Genomic DNA, 16,550 nt, shown 5'->3' on the forward strand with positions numbered 1-16,550 from the left:
AAAACTATTCTTGCCTCCTTGAAATCGAGAAATGTAAAGAGGAAATTTAGCACAAACTCTGTAACTAGCTTGTCACCAATTAGGCCGATTGCACTAGAAAGCTCAAGCATATCAATATATGCTAGTCAGTGTGAATCTCCGACTTCTTTGAAATCCAATCACACAGCTGTTCTAATTGCGGATATTTCGCATAAGTCCCACTCCACTCCTACGAATTCAGCAATTGCTTCCTTTGCTCTCCCTACACCGAGAGCGGTCAAAGCATCTGCTGGTTTAGTGCCCTCCTCAACGCCAAAAATGTTAGAACTGGCTTTGCATGCCATCAACACCTCAGTTCTTGGCCTACATAACATTTTCGACATATTAAATGACAAAATGAATTAACAGGGAGTTCAACTGAATGAGATCACACAATGGATTCAGCGCCACAATCCCACTTCTGGGATGGTTCCCTCTCCTCGAGAAGGGGCGTTGCCCGCCATGGAGGCCTCCATCATAACCTGTGGTAGTTTTACTGATTCAGCACACTCTCAAACAGCAGCTCCAGTCCTTTAGGCTGAGGTTGAACATTGTGATCATGCAGGGTTGAGCACCTCCCTTCCTCAATTTACTAATGTATTCTGTGCCATTGAAGATTGTTCAACTCCCGCACTGCCCACTACTAGCCCTGTAAATGACATTGTTGATCTCTCGCCCGTTGATGAGGATGAGTCCCCATCTACCGCGCCCCAGCCTGAACATATTCTAGGCTCGCGTGGCAAGAGACCAGTGAAACAAATAACAAAAAAACCATGTGCGATCCTGAAAAAAACAAAGAATCAGCCGGCTCGAAGAGGTCATAAAAACACCTTGAATGCTTTTTTTAAAGCGATTGGAGGTTCGCTTCCAAAGGGGTTGTCTGATAGTACTCTGAGCACGACTATTACTAATCCTTCTCCTACAGGGTGCACTGCGCCCATAAAATCAATCCCTTGTTTACCAGTTGCCGCTAAAGAGGTTGCCCCCATAAGGCTTCTTCCAGCTCAGTTGCCTTTATCCTCATATGCTCCGTTGGATGCGTTGGTTGAATCTCTAATGTCTTTGGAGCAAGGAACAGCTCGAACATTTGGTAAGGATTCGATTAAAAAAAGTGTTTCGTTTGGTTCTGCTGATCAACTAACCGCCTCATCCACTGTAGTGCAGAATCAGGGGGTGACAAATCAATTAAAACAAGCAGTTGATAAATATCTGCAGGAAAGGTTTTCTGATGCACCCATCTGTAATGGACTCCCTGTTCCTCCCTTTCCAGGGAATCTTAACTCTAAATCTACTAAGGTCGTAGTTTTACAAGTAACGATCAGTATATTTTTGAGTCTCAAAGGCCAATTTTTAAAGAAGCGCATTTCCAACACATGAACTTGGAGCCACATAGAATGACCAGCCTTTCCACTCCTCAACTTAGTTGAACTCCACACTATTCATCACAGGTTACAACAAAAATCTTCCCTTTTTCCTTTTATTTTAAAGTGTCGAGAAGGGCCCTATCCTTCGTATGACCTCAATAGAAGAGTGTTTTGAACATCTTCAGAGATGTTGTGGAGTTACAAGATGTAAGTACGAATGACATAGAACAAATTGAATTTATTTCTGCAACTTCGACTTCTATCATTCGGTTTTGGATTCCATCAGGCATTGCTGCTAATACCATATGGCAAGCTAAAATGTCCCTTTTTGAGATGGGGCTCCTATTGGCTCAGGATCCGAATTTTATACTAAATCAATCAAAGGAACCCATCGCAAAATCGAACATTTATGAAAGTTTTCAGTCTGTTAGATCTAACAATGACAGAACACAAGGAGCTTCATTTGGTACACAGAATTAACCATTAACGACTAAAAATGGAAACATCCTAAGAATTGCCAGTTGGAATACAAGGGGGCACAGTCACTGGCAGGCCTCCTTTAAGAATATGCCAGTTGTTTATCATATTCTGACGTACAGGAAACTTGGCTCTTGGTTCCTCCTGTGTGGGATGGATATGATATTACTCTTTTGCCTGCATTACACACTAGAGGTAGACCCTCCTCAGGACTACTTGTTGCTGTTAATCAAAAAGTAGGCTTTTGTGTTACACCTTGGGCTACTTTTAGGAGTCATCTGCAATTGGTCAAGGTTGATACTAATCCATTATCTCTTCCTGTCCTGAATGTGTATAGAAATCCCATCGCCTGTTTAGATGAGGATTTCTATATTGGTCTTACATCGATGTTGGACGTTGTAAATATTGCGGCATCCACCAGTTATACCATCATTCTGGGGGATTTAAATTTGGATTGTTCGAACTCTAATCCATATTCGAAGGAGGGTCTCTGTTGGTTACACCTTATGAAGGAACAGACTTTTGTTATGGTCAATGGAGCCATTAGTGGTGATATTCCCGCCCAAACAACTTGGTATGGTAATAATAGTACAAATACCATTGATTATATTTTTGTTGACCAGAACTTATTTAGAATGACCCAGGAGCTCCTAATCATTGTGTACCATGGCAGTGACCATAAATTGTTATCTCTTTCCATCTCTTGGCAATTACCAAAAACAAAAGCTCCCTTATCAATCCAGGGGGTTGGGATTAATACTGCTAGAACCAGATTGAAATGTACAGATGCTAGAGTCTGTGAGTTTGAGAAGTTGATAAAGTCTGACTTACCTATTGTGGGCATTCAATACACTGACATTCTCGCTCCCTTTGCTCTTACGATCACTATTCCAAGAAATAATCAGATAAAGCATTGTCATACCTATGACCAATTGGTCAAAGATCGAAAGACAGAGTTTAGACTAATCAAACGACGCATTCTAGCATCGGATACCAATGATCGCTGGCAATTATAAAAAAAAATGCAAAAACTTGCTATAAGAACCGGTTAAAGGGTCACAAATCGTTGATATTCCAGAAAGACAGTGAAGCAATGGCCAAAGCATTATCAAATAAGAATTCTGCACAAATGTGGTCTCTGCTTGGAAATGATGCATATAATAGGGACGCAGATGCCCAATTAAATTCAGTTAATGAACAGCAGTGGGTTGAGTACTATCAATAACTTTATGCTGACCTTAAATTTGACCATGAATCATTTCTTGTTACTCGGGCAACTCAATGGCAGTTAGAGTTTTCCATCACGGACATAGAAGAAATTATCAAAAAAGCAAGCACTTCAAGGGCCGCTGGTCCGGATGGTATTTCCAATGCCATGCTTAAAGCGAATTGGGTGGAATGGGCTTGCATCCTATATTGTATATTCCAAGCAGTTGTCCATTCCCGCTCTATCCCATCATCCTGGAAATCGTCAATTATCATCCCGATTTTCAAAAAGGGCGACAGATGCAAGTCACATAATTATCGCCCGATTGCACTGTTAGATTCCCCTGGAAAGATTTTTTTCTAAACTCATCTTAAATGAATTCAATAAATGGACCCTATTGAATTCTTTTAGAGATCCTTTTCAGACTGGGTTTATTGCGGGGATGGGCACACAGATTAACCTGCTGACATTGAATTCCATCAAAACTTTGTGCCAACACTCGAAACAAGCTCTATTTCTGGCGTTCATTGACTTACATTCTGCATTTGACTCTATTTCTCGAGTTCTGTTATTTGACAAGTTGAAACAAGATCACTGTCCACAAACACTTTTTGAAATCATCCTTGCCTTCCACTCTGAGACCTCCATTTATATTGGTCTCTCGCTGGATGGGGTCTTGTCAACAGCCATACTGACTGCTCGTGGGTTAAAGCAAGGGTGCCTACTGGCTTCCTCGATATTTAACTATTTCATTCATGACACGGCCCTAATTTTTCAAAATGTGAGCTCTGAATCTCCAAAAATAAATAATCAACAAGTCAAAAGTCTAATGTATGCAGATGATATGGTTTTAATGTCTAAAACCCAAATTGGCCTACAAAATCTCTTATTAGCATTTAACTCTTATATTGTGCACAATGACCTGAAGATTAACACCAATAAAACCCAAATACTGGTGTACTCTCCTAAAAGGAAAGCTAAGTCGTTTTTGTGGAACATTAGCCAAACTAATCTTATGGTTGTTCCTCAATATATATATTTGGGGATGGCCTTGGAATTGACCAAGCAATCAAAGGCACATTTGGAAAGAGTTGATAAGAAAGTTGAAACAGCCATCTCGCAAACCAGATTAATTATGGCCAAATATGGGCCATTTTCAGTTAAAGCAGCCCTTACCTACTGGAACCAAAAGGCTGTCCCGGGTTTGCTATATGGTCTGAAAACATTACCAGTTAACATCAGATTCAGATTCAACAAATGGGAAAGTAAATTTTGGAAAAACATCTTACGATTACCAGCCTCTATACCCGTCGCTTGGATTCACTATGAGTTGGGTTTAGTATCATTGGAGGCCTTGTACACTTGGCGCCTTTGTGCCTTGTTCAGGAAATGTCTAACATCCTCTAAACATAATACTCTCTTAAAAGAGCTTACTGTACATATGTTTAACACTACACAAACTTTTTTGTGTCATGGATTAATACTGTCTATTCTGCTCTTGGCGCGGCAAATATTTCCATTGACACTCTTATTAATAATCCTGACAAAGCAAAAAAACAGATTTACGCTAATGATTGGATTGAAACATGCAGATCATGTTTAACTTATGTAGATGGAGATGTCAACCGATTTCCCCCGAAAAAAATGCAAACGCTCCCATTGTATCTTATCAGAGCTCCCGCAGTAAAAATTTGTTCTGCAATATTGCGACTACGATTTAATATCTGGCCGACCAAAGCAATATTGAGGAAACGTAAGTTAATCTTAGAGTCAGAAAACTTCTGTCGCTTTTGTAACTTAATTACCATTCCTGAGACATTACAGCACCTAATTACCCAATGCCCGGCGTTAACATCGTTAAGATCTAAGCAATTTGGAAGACATTGCCGGTACCTGGGTTATTTGGATTCTGAAGAATGCTGGTCGATAATCTTGAATTCCTCCTACTTACCGATTCAAATAGCAACTGTTAATTTCCTCGAAAGTTTGGATTTGGATAATGAGCCTGTGGTGATTAAATAAACCAATGTTACTCTACTTTTTCCATTGTACAATAAAACCTAGAGATCAGGACTCGTGAGTTAAGGATGGCAGCTAGCAATTTTATTTGAATCAGGTTTTATGGGTTGTTTGATTTGTCAATTTGTAGTAAGTTTTAACTTGTTATGAAGTATTTTTCATTTCTCTATTATGGTAAGATGTATATTTTTATTAAGCATTGCTTGAAAAAATGTTGCCACACATTGATAACAACATCACTCTGTGCAATGATAGGAGTGCCGCAGGGTCTGCAATGTAATGCCCTGCCTCTCTGATTAGATTGTAGCTGCTAACCACATAACATTGAACTGTGGAATGATAAGAGTGTCTATTTCTTATTTCAATGTGTGATAATATTTGCTTGTTTTAATTGTTATGTTTTTGTAATGTTTGATACATGAATTTTGAAAGGTTGATTTATTTCAACCAATTCAATAAAAAAAAACATTTTTAAAAAAATAAGCGCACAATCCACAGAAAGGAAACCTCTGGAGAAAGTCCTCAAGCTCATCCATCACTCTGAGAACCCTCTAACTAGTGTGCAGGAAATCCATCACACAACCAAAGCAAACTTCTACACAACAAACATCATGAAACGACCCAACAAAAACAGAGTGCTCTTCCAAGTAATGCAATACTGTATCAATTCACTGCCAGACCCTGCAATACCACAATTTACTGACAAATGCAATGCCATCAACACTTCATCAATGACAAGATAAGGCAACTCAATGACAGCTCTAGTGTTCCTCATTCAATTCAGGTAAGTGAAAGAAGAGATCTTGGCCCTCATTACGAGTCTGCTGGTAACCCGCCGGTGCTCCCGATGGGTTACTGGCATACTCGCCTTACCTTTTCTGGTGCCCGATATCCCTGTGTTGTCTGATGATGGTTGAGTGGACACAGGAGAGACCAGCGTCCACAGCAGCTATCAGCCATTGGTATTCAGCCCCATGTACCGAATGAGCCCATAACGCCCACCCTTTCCCAGTGTCAGGGAAATGGATGACAGACTCCGGCGCATCGAGGAACGTCTGGATGCCTTGACTGCCCTAGTGCAGCAGCAGCACCTCCAGGCGGCGCAGTTGATGCGGGAGAGTGTCCAGGCCAGTGGGCGTTGAAATGCACGTGCCCTTGGACGTTGCACAACTGCCATTGTACAGATGGCCAGGAGGGTACACAAGGGCAATAGTGTCATGTCCTCCATTGCCGAGACAATGGCAATGTGCCTTCAGGCATTCCTCGACAGACGGCCCACTGAACAGGCCCACAAACCATCCACAAGTACCACGCCTGCTAGTTCTGTGCCCAGCAGCCCAAGTCGACGTTCAATGCGCCTGTCCACTTCTGCACACAGTTGCATGCCAGATACAAAAAGGGGATGAAAATAAGGCCACCAACAGACATGTGCCCTGTATGTGACTTCTGCAAGGACTACTTGTACAACATGACAGGAGTTGTGGAGAGATAGTAGGGAAGGGGAAGCAGGGAGGGGGAGTGGGTGGGATAGATGGGGAGGGGGAGTGGGGAGGGATAGCTGGGGAGGAAGAGTGGGAAGGGATAGTTGGGGAGGGGGAGGGATAGTTTTGGTAGTTGGTGTAGTTCCACATTTGTTATACATTCCATTATATACATTACGCTTGGTGTTGCATTGAAATCATGACTGGGCATTCATTTTTAGTGTGACTGATTGATTTATTTCACTTACAGTGCTGAGTGCGTTAGCTGTCCTAGGCCATGTGCTTGTGTGATGCTCTCAGAAATAGTAGGTAATCAGTGCATTGCGTGACGCACGCCATCCACAGCATCCCTGCGATGTGCCAATGGCAGTTCCTCATCATTATCATTCTCATCCTCTGCATCAGGTGGGTGCATGCCTATGTCCATGTCCGGGGGCAGAGGTATACGCCGATACACATGTTGTGCAACATGTCACAGGCCAGGACTATCTTGCCCACCTTTACAGGTCTGTACATCAGTGCCCCCCCCCCGATCTGCTCAGGCAGCGGAACCTTGCCTTTAACAGGCCAAATGTCTGCTCAATCGTACGAGTCATGATGTGAGCACGGTTGTATCCCTGCTCATGCTGGTTCTGTGGTTGCCTCATGGGGGTCATCAGCCATGGCATCAAGGGATATCCAGCATCCTCTGCACGGGAGTGACAGAAAGGGGCAAACATCATTGTGGGGCCTGTATCATGTTGGTACAGTCGGTATATTGTTCACTAACCAATGCAAGTTTTTACATGCAAATAGCTGAAGAGGTAGCATATGTTATAGATGAGTATGTTAACATGTGCATTGTCAGTGGGATATGATGTCGATGCATTGTATGGGCGTTTTTGTGTAGAATCCGGGTGATGTTACGAATTTCTGTCTGCATTCATCAATGTTAATGTAATGACGCGGGCAAATGGCAAATTTGGCTTGTCCGGGTGTAAGTGTGCCAGTGGCATTACTAGGTGTCACGTTTCTGAGCCTGCAAAATAGAAATCTGCCTGACACAACCCGTATGCCCGACAGGCCTTGTCGGGGCCGGAGACCTGGTGGGCAGAGCTGTCACAGGTCGTTTATTTACATGAAAAAAAGATTTGCTATTAATTAGGGAGTGAGTACATGCGTGAAGGCATACTTGCTTTTTGATGTAAGAATGTGCTGAATGGGAGTTGTTGCCGAGCATCAATGATGCTGAGAAAAAGATGGGTGTGGATGTATACACAGAGGGGTACAATATGAGGAATTGGTTGGCTGGGGAAGGCGATGACAGCCTAATGATTGCTAAGCAGCCAATATGCTTTGTCAATTTGCGTGGTGGATGTCTGGTTTGCAGTCACTTTTCCATGGTCCACCCACCTTGACCTATGACCCTTTCACTACGACACACACAAATCAGACTAATGTGTGTTCTTACTTTGTTTCGATTTGCATGTACTATGATGGTCATATCTCCCATCCATTGATATGTCAGGCTATTTTATTGCTGTTCTGGTAACATGCATATGTGTATGTGCACTTGAAACAGGCAGGGGACCTGGGTACATGGTGTGTGGTACGCTAGTGGTTTTGAGGTGGGGTGTTGTGCAGAATGAGAATGATTAGTCTGTGCTGCAGGTGGTGTGGGTTGTGCTCAGTGTGTTTTTAAATGTAGTGCATTTAAAGTTGCAGTCCAGCTTTAATGTTATTATGCATGCACATGCTTTGTCTGGCCATTTGACACACACCAGTCAAGCCCTTCAACTGAGGGATGCTATTTGTGTGTCGGCCATTGCATTGCAGACTTGCACCTCAGATAGTCCCCCCCAATTCTATAGTGCACATGCTTTGGTAATTACACTCCCCCAACAGTCAGGTACACTCTACAGTGTGACGTGCCATGTACCCTGGCAGCCTGGAGTTCCTCAGCACCATGGAATCGTGGGTTGATCCCGGAAATCTGGCACAGCAATGGGTGATGAGGTGGTGTGCATCACACACCATCTGCACATTGAGGGAGTGGTATAGTTTACAGTTCCTGTACACTGCCTCAACGCAATGCCTGGCCAACAGCTCCACATGTGTGCAGTCCAATGCACCAATCACATTGGGCATGCCGGCAAGGGCATGGAATGCAATTTTCGTGGCATTGACCTGGTCAGGTGTTCTGGATGGGCCTATGTGATCTAAGACGTACCGCAGTGCATAAGATTAAGGTGACTAGTGCAATAGTTTCAATGTTAAAAATGCAGATACAAACCTCAACTAACAGCAGCAATACACCAAAAGTACGGACTCATAACAAGGAGGGTGCCAAGTCTGTTACTTGAACCCAATTGCAATGAGCATTATCAAACAGGCATATATAACATGTTAGTCAGGGTTGATAAACGCATCGTGTATACCCTCCACCTCCGCTCCGGTGGCTTCACAGTAATTACAGCCCTGCAAATTAACACTTGCTGACCTGCCTGGAAAGCCCCCAGGCTTTACCAGTGGGATGCCCATGTACGAAACCTCTTACTGTCATACAAATCGCTTTGTTTTGTACCCACTGCTATGATTGCTAGTTGCATGTATACCCAGATTCTTGCTAAATAAGATAAAATGAGCCTGACAATTCTTGATTAGCAACCATATACCCTCATATAATTTCATTTTGCATCAATGCCCTGACTCATTTGTGATACGTATGCCCCACCACCAAAATGCTAGTCGGTTGGCCCATGCGTTAAACTGAATGTTGTTTAACTATTCAGTCATTTAACAGCAATTTCTAGCCTATGTCTACAAAAGTTATTTCAGCCTATGTCTACAAAGCAATTCTAGCTTATGTCTACAAAGATATTTCAGCCCATGTATGCAAAGTATTACTAGCCTATGTCTACAAAGATATTTCAGCCCATGTATGCAAAGCAATTCTAGCCTATGTCTACAAAGATATTTCAGCCCATGTATGTAAAGTATTACTAGCCTATGTCTACAAAGATATCTCAGACTATGCATGTTAAGCAATTCTTGCCTATGTTTACAAAGAAATTTCACACCACTACTGTGCGAATAAATACTGCCTAACCACAGCGCAAGCGTGCTCAACCTACTTTTCAAAGTGTTAGTAGCCCACCGCATTAGCCTATCACGCTATCACTAGATACTAACCTGCCTGCACCCTCATTACAGTCTACCTCACGATACCTCGTCCCAGCCTAATCCATGAACATGAGCATAACCTTGAGACTGCAGACAACCTTACTCCCAATCTGGCCTCCTTGCCATAATGACATTTGCTCTGTTGGCAACATGCCCCCCTAAAGACAGAAACATAAGACTTAGATCTAGACTGTCCCGCCTCTATGAACCTATAATAAACTGCACAAAAAGATCGCCCATGCGCAACGTCGCGCAAAACTCAGAGATACCAACAAGACATGCACAGTTAAACAGGTCCAACAACCTGACCTCTGCACATGTCTCCACTAGCCTGAAGACACCCTTGAGTAGTAAGATACACATTACTAAACCACCCCCCACTACTAAAACCATAAGTATTCTAGCGATAACAGGATCTCTTATTAATGCCAGATCTCTGGTGGCCCATGCCACTGATATTGCAGATACCCTAACCAATGAGAATCTGGACCTGCTTGCCATAACTGAGACCTGGCTTCATGATGCAGCAGGACCCGCCCTTATGGTAGCCGTACCTCATAACACCAGATACTTAGAGCTGGTAGACCTAACGCCAGAGGCGGTGGCCTATCCATTATTTCCAAAACTAACTTATCCATTAGACTTGCCACCTCCCCATCCTACCAATCATGTGAGATACTCACAGCTAAACTTCCCCTATCTAATAACCGTACACTCATCATCCCCCTGGTGTATAGACCGCCAGGCCCAATAGGAACTTTCGAGGAAGACCTTATCTGCCTCGTAACCAACAATACTAAAGACCATGCCCAAATCCTGCTGCTTGAATTTAATGATAGCGAGGATAAACCTGCTCAATCTATAGCAGCCCTTCTAAAGAACTGACACAAAAAGTGTTCACCCCTACACACACTAAAGGAAGGACCCTTGACAGGGTTGCCGACCTGAACTGTAATATTACCATTACTAACAGTGTCCCACATTCATGGACTGATCACCACCTCATCACCTTCTCCGCCACACTAGACCCCCTCTGCCCTAAAATTATTGTTATGGCACCCCCACTCCCCACAAGTGGCAAAAAAGATATAACTCCCACACCTGCTCCCCACTATTAACAACATAACCAGAAATACAGACCCTACCTTACTAGTCGAAGTCTTCAACAGCACGATGACCAATGCACTGGACTCCATCGCACCTGTCAAACTTTGCAAAGAAAGACAGAAATCTCATCTTAATTCTATAAGTTGGGGCGTATACCAAGTATTAAGAATCCAAAAAAGAAAGCTCCAATCAACCTGGCAACACTCTCCCACTGAAGAGAATAGAGCTAAATTAACTAACCTCTCCAAACTCTATAAGAAGGAAATAATCAGTACTAAAAAGAACATATTCAATGATAGAATTTCAAAGGCAAAATCAGACACCAAGGAACTATTCTCTATCCTCCGGGAAATGGAATCACCGATACCACAGGTCGACAATATTCCCAAGGAAAAGCCCTGGTGCACTGACATACAAAATGCCCTGACGAATAAAATTGCTTCCCTCCAACTTAAAATAGCTAATAAGAAAGCCTCTCTGCTCCTCCCTGAGCAGCAACCCTCACTAGACACACTGCCGGACAGTACCACCCCACCGTTCAGTTTTAAGAAAATTTCTATCTCTGAGACAGAAAAAATCATTCTTTCTCTTAAACCTTCAAATTGCAAAGGAGACCATTGCCCGCTCCAAATTATAAAGGATGCAGCTAGAGACCTAGCCCCCTTCATCTCAAAGCTTATTAATGCCTCCTTCAAGACCAATTCAGTGCCTAATAATCTCAAAGAATCATGGGTGCTCCCATTGCTAAAAAAACAAACATTAGATCCCGCCATCCCGACCAACTATAGACCTGTCACCACAGTACCCTTCTTACTTAAAATTATCGATAGAGTGGCCTATCTTCAAATGCAGGAGTACCTGTAAGTTAACCACCTATTAGGATCATGCCACTCTGGCTTCTGCCCCCTTCATGGCACAGAAACAGCCTTAATAGACTTCAAGACCCATATTGACGAGTGAAGGACAACGGGAAATCAGCTATGCTACTCCTCCTTGATTTGTCTGCAGCCTTCGACTTGGTGGATCACGAAGTGTTATGCAACCACCTCAAATCAGCTGCTCACTTCTCAAGTGATGCTATAACCGGGGTTCGGTCCTTCCTAGCTAACCGTACAATGAGAGTCTTCTCCCCCCCCCCAGCTTTGGCTGATCCCATGCAAATCTCCTGTGGCGTACCGCAGGGATCATGTGTCTCTCCCACCATGTATAGCATCTTTACTAAGCCTTTGTTTGATAAGTTGGATAGACTAAGTGTCATGTATACTAATTATGCAGATGACACCCAGATCCTCATTCCCCTTTCGGGCAACTTCCTGGAAGACTCAGCTTTAGTGAACAGGATATACCTCATTGTTCAGGCATGGATGGCATCCCACGGCCTCTGTCTGAACGACGACAAAACTGAGCTTCTGATCCTAGGTTCAGAGAAGGCCCTTAAAATACTCAACCCCAGTTACGCCTCATTTAATATTGGCAACAACTTCATCAAGGTGATGCCCACAGTCAAAACTTTGGGGTTCTACCTTGACTCTGCACTTAGCTTTAAGAAGCAAGTCAACTCACTTGAATCCACAACAGCCTACACCTGCAAACTGATCTGGGCCTGCAGACCTTATCTTTCGGAAACCAGTTGCATCACCCTGGCCAATGCACTTATGGAATCCAAATTTGGACTGTTGTAACACATTGTAAGTGGAGCTAATAGGTACATCTCTAGCAAATTGCAAAGACTCCAAAATACTGCCCTTAGAGCAGCCTTGAATATCCCCTCCACAGAACACATCTCCTCATTCAGAAGAGATGTCCACTGGCTCAAGATTAACAATAGGATCGCACTCAAAACACTCTCTCTAACATCCAAATGTCTGAACAACATAGCGCCACCTTACCTTGCAGAAACAATAAACAATAGAGTCACCTCCAGCCCCATGAGATCCGCTAATGCCTACACCCTCGAGATTCCTAGATTTAAACATACTACAGCTGGCGGTTCTAGCTTCCTGGTCATAGCTGCGCAATCCTGGAATGCACTCCCACTAGACCTGAGAATGGACCAACCCTACTCTAAATTTAGAAGGAAAATCCTCACCTGGATACGAACAAATGACTCCCAAGTGCCTAACCTGTATTTTGACCACACATGCTACTGTTTCTTTGACCACGCCCTACCCTTCTCTATGCACCTTCGCCATGACCCTATTCATTTTTCACCCAGAGGCACTAGTCACTATGTAACCCAACGTGACAGTAACTCTGGATATTTCCTGTATCCATGTAACTAAACTCTAAGTTTACTTGTCTCTTTGTATCTATGTAACCAAGCTCTAAGTCTACTTGTGTTTTGCGCCCAGCTACCTGAGGGTTTGGTGCGCATTATCAAATAAATAAACAAACAAACAAACAAACGTCCGTTGCAAACATTTTGTTAGCAGTAGCTACTTTTTTTTTACACAGAACATGGCTCAAAAGAAATACCCCTGTAACTATTTCATGATTAACAATCCATCTTTGGGCCTCATTACGAGTCAGTCGTTAAGGGGTTAACGGCGCCGTAAACGGCGCCGACCCTTAACGCCTGATTTCGAGGTCCCTTTGCACCATGGTGAGTTTAACGCCTGCTTTTGAAGGCGTTAAAATCCATGGCGCTAAGGGACCATGGTACTAATTACGCCACCGTAATTTACGGTGGCGTAATTAGCGCCTTCCCCACTCCCATTATGCCCTATGGGGCAAAAATGGGAATGGGGAAGGGTAAAATGGGAAATGGGGATTTACCGCCCCACTCACCTTGGAATGGGGCGGTAAATCCGCCATCCACCATGGTGTAAACATAGTTTACACCATGGTGGTAAGGGTACGACCCAGGCGGTAACTTACCGCCTGGGTCGTAATGAGGCCCAAGATTTCATTCGTGACTTCCCGATGCACTATGCAGATATTTTTATTGTTTATGTTTATCAGTTGTGATAAGTGCATATTTTATGTAAAATGATTGTATTTGTTATTTATTTATTTATTTGTGCTTTCATGATGATTACTTCGCAATAAAGCTCTGATGATGCTGATTAACGCAACGCGCCCCTTTCGGTGCGTCACCCTCTGGTGCTTCACTCTCTACCCAGGGCAACATTCATAGGATAGTGACTTGAGCTTCTGCTTTCTGAGGGCATCTTGCTATCATTATTGATCTATTCCCTTTTTTAGGTGCTTTACTCTATACCAGATTGCATTGTGTGTACATCTATGGTATGAAATCAAGGAATATGCTATTTACACCTTACTTTTACAGTACAGTGGATTCTCCATGCATTTGAAGGAGAGGTTTTGCATTTAGCATTTCCGCCGTGCATAGCTGCTCCTCCTTCAAACGTCTCCTGGTTTGAAAGCATATCAATTTCAAACAAATCCATTGTAAATGCAGTTGGCAAAGCATCATTTGCAACCCCGTTTTGTAAAAGTGGAATATTGTATCCAGGAGACCTAATAGCATGTAAATGCCAATGTTTGCGGTCCTCTGCACTTTGAACAAAATTACCCCCTATGGCTGATGCCTTCTTCTCTGCTCGGTGCCCTGCTCTCTCTACTTGATGCCTCACTTTGAGCCTGGCATCTCACTCACTGCGTTTTATACTGAATCCGCCACTCTTCTCACAGCGTCTCACTCTCTGCACTAAGCCTCTGTCGCTGCCCAGTGCCTCACTGTCTTCCTGTTACCCTGCTCCTTTTACAGCGCCTTACCGTCTGTGAGCACATTATTTCTGTGGCACTGGGCCTTGATCGGTTCACAAGGCCCCATCTTTGCCCAGTGCCTTGCACTGGTTTAGGACCTTGTAACACTGTTTGCTCTGTCAGTCTTTTTCCTTTCTTATTGGTTATTTTAAGTTGAATGTTGGTCCATGATTTCTACTATTGCCAGTTAATGATTGGCATTTTGGACTTCTACTGTGAAATATCCCACAGATGGGCAGAGAAAAATACGGAGAATTATGAAATATAATAAATGACAACTTAAACCAATTGATAATAGTGTACACATAACTTCAGATGTATTTTCCTAAGTTTACCACACGATGGCGTTCTGACAACAAAAATACATTAACATTCTGCCCGTTGCTGAAGTGCAACAAAACACTAGTGTACCGTGATCTCAGTTGGGAAAGAGGGCTGGGCGGGAGGCGGTTACCATGATTTGCCTTTTACTTTTGTTCACTGCAGTCAAAACCTATTTTTGTTAGCTATTGCTCGTATGAGGCCCATGGGTCATTTTCCTCTTGTAAATCCTAGCAATTCTAGACAAAATTCAGGTTAGGTGGTAACTTCGATTAGTCTTTCATTGTCAAATTTTATTTTGTTATGGTATTTATTGAGCGTGGACCTAGCTTCGAGAAGCAACAGAGCACTTTTCAGGGGTATACAACAATACTATGTACAAGAGAGCACTTTAAAGAGGTATCCGACAGTACAGATGCATAACGGAGCCCTTTACAGAGCTATACAACAGAACAGATGTATACCTCTGTAAAGTGCTCCGTTATGCATCTGTACTGTCGGATACCTCTGTAAAGTGCTCCGTTATGCATCTGTTCTCTTGTATACCTCTGTAAAGTGCTCCGTTATGCAAGAGAACAGATGCATAACGGAGCACTTTACAGGGGTATACATCAGTACAGATGCATAACGGAGCACTTTACAGGGGCATACAACAGAACAGATGCATAACGGAGCACTTTACAGGGGTATACAACAGAACAGATGCATAACGGAGCACTTTACAGAGGTATACAACAGTACAGATGCAGAACAGAGCGCTTTGCAGAGTTATACAACAGTACAGATATACAGCTGGGAGTACGAAACAGAGGGGCACAGAGGAGGGTTACAGTTGTACAGGATGGCGGGGAGGGGCGGACTGCATCCATTGAGTCAGGTGGCGTGAAGGGCGACGTGATGGCCTGGGTGTTGAGAAGGAGAGACTCCTTGAAGAGGTGGGTCTTGAGTTCTTTTCTGAATTGTAGGAGTGTAGGGGTGAGGCTGATGCTGATGGGGAGGAGGTTCCATAGTCTTGGGGCGTAGGCAGAGATGGATTGTTTTCTGGTTCTTTCCTTTTTGCAGGGGCGGAGTTCAAGTCTGCACGTGTCCTGGCTTAGTGGCGCGCTGTGCACCGAAGGTGCTGAGTTTCTCTGCAAGGTGGCTGGGTGACTTGAGGACAACTGCCTTATAGATGATGCAGCAAGACTTGAAGGTGATTCGTGCGTGCAGTGGAAGCCAGTGAAGGTCGATGAGGGCTGGGATGATGTGGTCATATCTGTGTAGACCCTTGATGAGGCGTGCGGCCTTGAGGTCACAATGCGCAGTGTCGTATGGAAATTCTACTTGTTTAGTTTGTAATAGTTCAATTGTAAAGACAACTAGTTGTACAGTGACTGTTTTTTTTATTTTTACTCTAGTTGCTGATAATGACCCCAAAGTGGTCCCGGAGTAGTAGTGTTTATTTGAACATAATGGTTCATATGAAAAGGCTACATCGATCCAATGAAGTCAGCTATTTGTTTTTGGGCTCGTGATTCGCTAAAGCTTTGAGGAAGAACAAAACAGATGCATAAGGTGATGAATATGTACTTTGCCACTCAGATATAAAGGTCTCCCATATGTGCCTCTTTAAGCCAGTTACCAGTTGAACATGGCCCCTAGGGAAGTGATTAGCATTAAAGCGCC

The sequence above is a fragment of the Ambystoma mexicanum genome, chromosome 3p (genome assembly GCF_040938575.1).
Source record: "Ambystoma mexicanum isolate Mex_15411 chromosome 3p, UKY_AmexF1_1, whole genome shotgun sequence".
Classification (NCBI taxonomy): domain Eukaryota; kingdom Metazoa; phylum Chordata; class Amphibia; order Caudata; family Ambystomatidae; genus Ambystoma; species Ambystoma mexicanum.